This window comes from Poecilia latipinna, unplaced genomic scaffold, assembly GCF_001443285.1.
Source record: "Poecilia latipinna isolate Pla-1442-1.1 unplaced genomic scaffold, P_latipinna-1.0 Scaffold698, whole genome shotgun sequence".
NCBI lineage: Eukaryota > Metazoa > Chordata > Actinopteri > Cyprinodontiformes > Poeciliidae > Poecilia > Poecilia latipinna.
In genome coordinates, this window is record NW_015113314.1 from 391,586 (window position 1) to 398,844 (window position 7,259).

Below are 7,259 nucleotides of genomic sequence, written 5' to 3' on the forward strand. Positions count from 1 at the left end.
TCTCTATATTTTAACTGGAAGTAATGAATTTAGTTTTTAAGTAACTGATCTGCCCTATTTAGCCTTTGCTTTTTGTGTTTTGTTCTTGTTGATTATTTTATTTGTATAACACTTTGACCAACCCTGGTTTAAATAGTGTTCATAAATGTAGCAAATTTATTTTGAAAAACACATTTGACATATCTTACATTTAATTTAGCATGCACAAAGATGTTGGCAGACATGCTTGTTTTTCCCATCTGAACAACCATAACTATCTTCATACTATATAAAAAAATCTACTTTTAGTCAGACATCTTTTTGGATTATACTTTTTAACTAACTTGTCATATGTATATGAAAGGCAGTCAACTTTTTTTTTTTACATCTAAATGAAATTTTCTTGGAGGATTAGGTTACTTAAGAGCTTACAGTAGGTGAGTAGGTGTTGCAGTTGCAATTACTATGTGTGTGAAAACTGTGCTTAACTTCTTTAATTGTTTCCACATGCTTATAAAACCCAGTTCTGCAGATTCAGGGCAAATAAAATCTATGTCAAACTTGTGCAAGAATACTTCTAATTCAAGATATCTCTACATCCTAACTGATGACTATTTCTGAAATCCATGTACAGGTAATAAAGCAAAAAGTGGGAATGGGAAAAGAAAATATACCCATATTCCTGAAATACAGATTGATTGACAGCTCTGCTTTTCCTCCTAAGCCACTGGCATTTCTCCAACCAAAGCTTTAATGTTTCAATTTGTTTGATTCTTGTTTGCAGCTCAAGCTTTTACCTGGGGTTGTTGCTTGTCCTACTGCAAAAAGTACAAGATTGGCTTGGAGCAGTAACTACAGTATGAGATGTACTATTGAGGGCAAATAAATTAGAATACTACATAAGTAAATAAAAAAAATAAATAAACGATGTGACTTTAGGGCTATCCAGTTACATAATCCAAAAAGACAAGACCCTTGAAGGATAATGATTAAAATAATAATAGACTTGATGAATAATGCACATAATTATCAGTGTAAATATGACAATAGGCAGGACTTTGCAGATTCTAAAGGGGTCACAGGTAAGTTTGGGTTGAGTTTCTTTCTCTAAACTGTCTTAACAGATCAGTAGCTGAAAGTGAGGGCTGTGTGCAACTGTGAAATCTCTTATTTAAATCTTGTCTAGGACCTTAACTGCTTGTCACACTATCTCCCATCTTTTTTTTGTACTATGAACTGTATAATAGAGCAGAAATGCCATTAAAATGGTCTTTGAGGGGGTACTTATCCAGAAATGCCACAGGGCTCTGAATATGCCCCTATGAGACCTGAGAAGTCTGCTTTGAAGATTTGCAAAGCATTACATTGATATGGTTTAAGAAGGTACGGTTCTACCTATCAAGATTAAGCATAACACAGAACATAATTTCTTACAGAAAGCAAGGTCGAGGAGCAGCCATGTCTTTTATTTTCTTATCATTATGGGGTAGAAAGTGTATTAAATGTGACTGTCATATTAGTTTGCACGTCAGGAATGCAAAAAAAATAAAAAATCAGTTCAAGTAAGTAAAATATTTTAATCCATCAAATCCATAGTATTTCCATTATAGTTCAACAGATTTCCAAAGTAGCTTCAGAATATCTCTACACTGAGCAAAATTATGACTCAAATGTTGTAAATAATGTATTATTTATATTATACATGTATTTTAAATACATCTATAAATAACTGCTCCAAAAGACCTGCCAAGCATAAGTGTACTCAATTTCTGTTTGCATTACCTGCTTTCCTTGTTCAAACCTGCTAATCAACATCATAGTTAATTGGGGTTAAAATCTATGTTCTGCTAATAATTACCTCATAGCATGTTTGCCTCATTTGAACCCAGTATGACATACTGACCTCACTTGCTTTGTTTTGTCACCTGGGCATGGATTAAAAATAGCTAGTCCTCTTGCACACCTAAGATAATTGCATGTGGAGAAAAAAACATGAGAGGAGAAGAGCTTTAGAAAATACTCGGTCATCCATCTCACCAATCGTCAAATAAAATGTCTCATAACAGGTTCACAGCTCTTGTTTTCATGTCCAATAGATGTCCTTTCATTTTATGGGAAAAATTCTTTTGTTTTTTTATGGGAAACAGTGTGCAAAAGGGAGCACTTATTTTGATCTAGAATCAGTTTTTAAAATACAAGTTTCAATGTCATGTTATAAAAACTGTAAACCTGGCACATACAGAATTTAAGTGATTCTATCTTGGTTTAATATCCAAGGATGATAGTGCCAAAGGACATTTTTGCTAGAATTATAGCATCCTTGAACTATGTGTTCTGCAGGGAATAAACAGTGAAACAGAGTCCTGGGTTACTACACTTTAATTGGTATAGAAATTTATGTTAGGTAGATGTAATCTGTTCATTTTTTATTTTATTTTATTTTATTTTTGCGGATGCTCAGGAAGCACATTCCATCTAACAAGAAAACAGAAGCAAACTATTTGATTAGTGTTGAAATTCCCAGTGTTCTTTGAAAGCAGCATGGTTTCACTTTATCACAATGCTGCGTTGCTAGACTGACAAATGGAGTGTATCAGTTCAGTGATTGATATGCCCACATCAAGACCCTGCTTGCTAACCCTGAGAGCAGATGTCTAAAACAAAGTAAAACCAACCAATCATATCTTTCCTCTTTCTAATCTTTCTAATCATAACTTCTATGACAAGTGTAATCTGCTATAGGGGCCACCAATCAGAGCTTAGCCTGTATGTTATTGTAGAATTGCTGGACTTCAGTTAGATACAAGAGTGTGATGGCTGCCATGTTCAACAATCTTACAACAAGAAGGAGATAGCTGATCAGTTTATTCTGCCATTGAAGGTAGATTAAAAACAGTTTGGAAAATATATGGCTAAACGACAAACCTTTGCTCAATAAATAAATATGCAATGTGTCATTTGAATTCTAAAACTTGATTTCAAACTTGTTTGGTTGAATGCCTGCTGTGTTGATGGGTTCACTTCATGGTGAATGTTGTGTCAGACCAAATTTGTTTCTGGGTTTAATTGTTTGAGAATTAAGACAAGATGCACATATTTGTTGTATGTTGGACCAGTAAACTTGCATTTATACATTTAAAATTTTAGGCCTCTAATCCTCCCCTCCTACACAAAGCATTTCCAAAGCCATTGCTCAGAGAGCTCAGTAACCAGAAGTGTAGACTTGCCTTTCAATTCTAACCAGTTGTCATGCTGGAAAGGATCTGTTTTTTGTTTTTTTTCCCCAGCAAATAAACCTGAATCCAATGATGTTTAAACTCTACACAGAAGTAGCCATGAAACCCTGTCTTGATTGGATTTTAGAGCTGGATGAGCAAAGCAGAAATGCCCCCATTTGTTATTTAGTTGCCACACTTTTGGAGCACTGCCCAATTAAAATATTCCAAGCACAATTTAACAGCACTTGACAATATCTTGACAGTTGTATTAGTCACACTCATGGTAGAGATCAGCCTGTTATCGGTGCTTCATGCATGCTCACTGGACCTTGGTGGAAACCACTGCTTGGACAGATTCGGTTTGGATATTGAGTGCAATATCCAAATTTCTTTACAAGAAATGTCAAGTTGTTAAATTTGGTCAAACTAAAAAATAACTTTTATTTACAAAGCAAAACCACTCTTTCATTCAATGAAACTTGATGGCCATAAATGAATAAATGTAAAAAATAACTAAATAAAAAAAATCAAGTCAACAATTTTGCATAAGCCTGTACAACTAGATAAAGAAACAACGACATATATGACATGACCTTCCAAACATGAACACAAGGCTGGTTGTCATACAAGAGGAAAATGAATAATAGCACTGACTTTCATTGCCATTGTTTAAACTGTCATTTTACTGTGGAGACCCATAATATGTGTGTCTACAGTGAATGGTAATAAATTTGACATATGCTTGATGAGCCCTATTTTTCCTCTCAAATTGGACAAATCGAGGAAGAATTGCATACTGGCCACATGAGACAATTTCATCACAGATAAGTCTTTAATGATGCCTCATCTGCATTTTTCAATTTATGGAGTGCCAAAAATAGATTACTTGCTGGGCTTTGTTAAAATGAGTCATGTTAAACGGAGAGCAGTGCAATATTCACATATCAAGTTTGCGTGTCTATTTTACCAGTAATTCATTTCTGTGATTTTTATTAAAACCATTGCTAATAAATGAAGATTACGATGATTAATGATGATTGCTTGTTCAGCTCACTAAATACCAGCTGGAGGGCTTGGTTTATTTATTCAGTTATTCTCTTTCGTGAAGAAGAGAGAAATGTGTTTATTTTAGTTCAGAGAGCTAAAACAGAAACCACAATAATGAGTAATGGTTTTCTGAAAGGCTTATCGATCCTAAATCATTGGTGGAAGAAAAATATACTAAGCAACAGATATTTACTTCAGTTTTTAACTTTGTAACTACTCAGTAACAGACTGCATGGATATACTCTACCAATGATCCCATCTGCCAAAAATATTGCATTATGCAATGAAATTACAGCAAACAGAAAAATAAGGTAGAAAGTAAAACGTACCTGTCTGGTTTTATCTTTGAAACAAATGTTAGCACGACTTCAAAAACCAAAATATTTCTAGAGTTTCACAAATCACTGGATTTCATTCAAACAGAAACATAGGCAACGCTGCATCATTCATGTTACAAGAAGGAGAATACGTTACTGATCACAGATGAAAATCATGTTATTTTGGTTACTCAGTTTGAGTTTATATCTGAACTATAATAAACAAATATGACACAAAGAATATGAAAAAAAAATGAAAAAAGAAAATGTCTTGTTTGAGTGAAGAATTAATTAGAAACTGGACCATCTGTGAAAAAATTTAATCTTCAGTTATCGTGGTGCATTTCTGAATATTATTTTATTGCTTAAAAATTCAAAAGATTTAAATGCTTTGGAGAAAGTTATTGCTCATTCAAAGAAGACAATATTGGAATAAGCAAGTTGTTGGAACTTAGAACTTATAAGTTCTAAGTACTAGCAACTTATATAAATGCCATATAAACCACACATATGCAACACTGCTACACATACAACCACCAAAACAGAGATACAGTCATAACATTACTTTATTTCATGCTTCAATATGGAGATACTCTGTCTTCAGACTATCACATTAAGGTCCTCTGTGCTGATCATGCACTTGACCCACTATTTGATTAATTCTGCTAATCATTATTTGACCACTTGAGAGTCTTGACCTTTGATTTCCAAATTATAAACTGTTTAAAAAAAAGAGAGACAGCCCTTTTAGGTAAATTTAACGTACCCATCCTAATTATGTTTGAATGCTACATCCTTTATTCCAATAAACACTCACTATACAAAATATACAAGCAACACTTCTTCATAGATGTGACAGAACTTCCAAGTTCCAACAAATGTGTCTCATAACTTCTAGTTAAACCCCATCTAAAATGTTTTAGATACACCAACATGTTGATACTCACAACTGTGTAAGCTAAGCTTATTATTTAGATATAGCTAATCAGTACAAATCCATTCATGATGACTAAAACTAAAAATTAAGTTGTTTTTTTGGTCATTAGGAAATCCTCTCCTCAAATTTGCTGAAACAGAACCAGTTTAGATAAATATTTTGTCAGAACTAGTTTTTGTGCATAGATTATGTGGCTTTCCACAAGGACCCATGTGCCCTGCTAAAAGCTGGGGCAAAGACTTGGCCTTGGACTTCAGAGATTGGCTGAGCTATTGACAACACAGCCTCTTTTCCTGCATATTCCAGCCAAAACCATTAGCATTTGGATAAATTTTGATAAACAGCACAGGATCATAAGCTGAATCCTGTGATGAAATCAGACAGATAATGGCAAACGATTGCACCATATTAGGGATTCAAATGTCTTGTTTGCCACTACTGATTTTGCATTCTTCTCTCAACGAGGCTCATACTGTATATCCTCCCGACTGTGAATCCTGACCTGGACAAAAGCAGAGCAAGGAAAGAAAGGGAACCTGCTCCTGCTCACCTCCTCCTATCTAACACCATCGTTTTGGCTCTTATGTCTCTTTACGTGAGTGTCAAAATCAGAATAATCTGTTAGTGTTGCTGCTATGGGTTCTCAGCTCATCTGTGACCTTCAAGATTTAAGATGAGACACAAAGTGTTAGCTCTAGCTCAGCGGTCCTTTCTCCTCATTTTATTTTGGTTTGGTTCTGATTAAATATTTAGAACAGTTTCACAGAAATACAAAATGGCAAGAAGTGCAAATAAAAAAAATGCCTGTTGATAAGTCAGTCCTAAGAAACAGTGTGATGAACTGTCATAAAAAAAACTTGGATAAAAAAATTACTCCAGTTATATTGCTTCAAGCACTTTGAATTAACAGATGATAGACATCAGGATGGTTGCTACAAATCACAAAGCCACAACACAGAACTGTGGCAGAGATGCTGCTGGTGAGCCAAAACAAAAGCACCATCTTATCTCAAGTTGATTTTAAGACTCTTGAGGATTATACAGGTTGTCTGTCTGCTACATGTTTCTTCAGTTTTTGCTACATGTTGATTAGTGTGATTAGTTGTCTCATGTGTTTATGTGCAGATTGTATGATGCCACACAAATTGATTTTTATTCATCTAAATTCATCTAGACATCTACAGGAATCGGAATGTAATAAAATTCCTAAATAACACACATTTCATAAATACAGGTCATTTAAAGGTTTCAGTGTTACAGTTAATTAAAAGATGGAATAAAAGATGAATTTCCATTAGAGTAGCACTCTGATTAGCCTGTTTATTTTCAGTTCAGAATCCTTGTATTTGACATACCAAGTATTCAGGGATTATTTAAGACAATGGTAAATGGATACAAAATAAATATTGAGAAACTATTTTTTTTTCTTTGTGCTGCAGGGGAAAATTCATAGCTTAAAATGCAAAGCTTGTCAGTATTCTTTATTTTTGGGGATGCAAGCTTTTAACTATATTTTTTAAAAAGCAAATTACCTAAAAACAAACATTTTTTGGAGAAGAGGAACTGCTTAGAGCAACAACAGATGAAGAATTTGCACAAATCACAGGTAGTGTTTGAATGCAAAATATTATATGTCACATATTCAAAGGAAGGCATAACCTGTCTCTGCCTAAAATACACCCAAATCCATATATTTTATGTATATTTTGTGACAAATGGGGCTTCAAGGGTATTTTGAAAGTCATAAAATTATACTGCAAT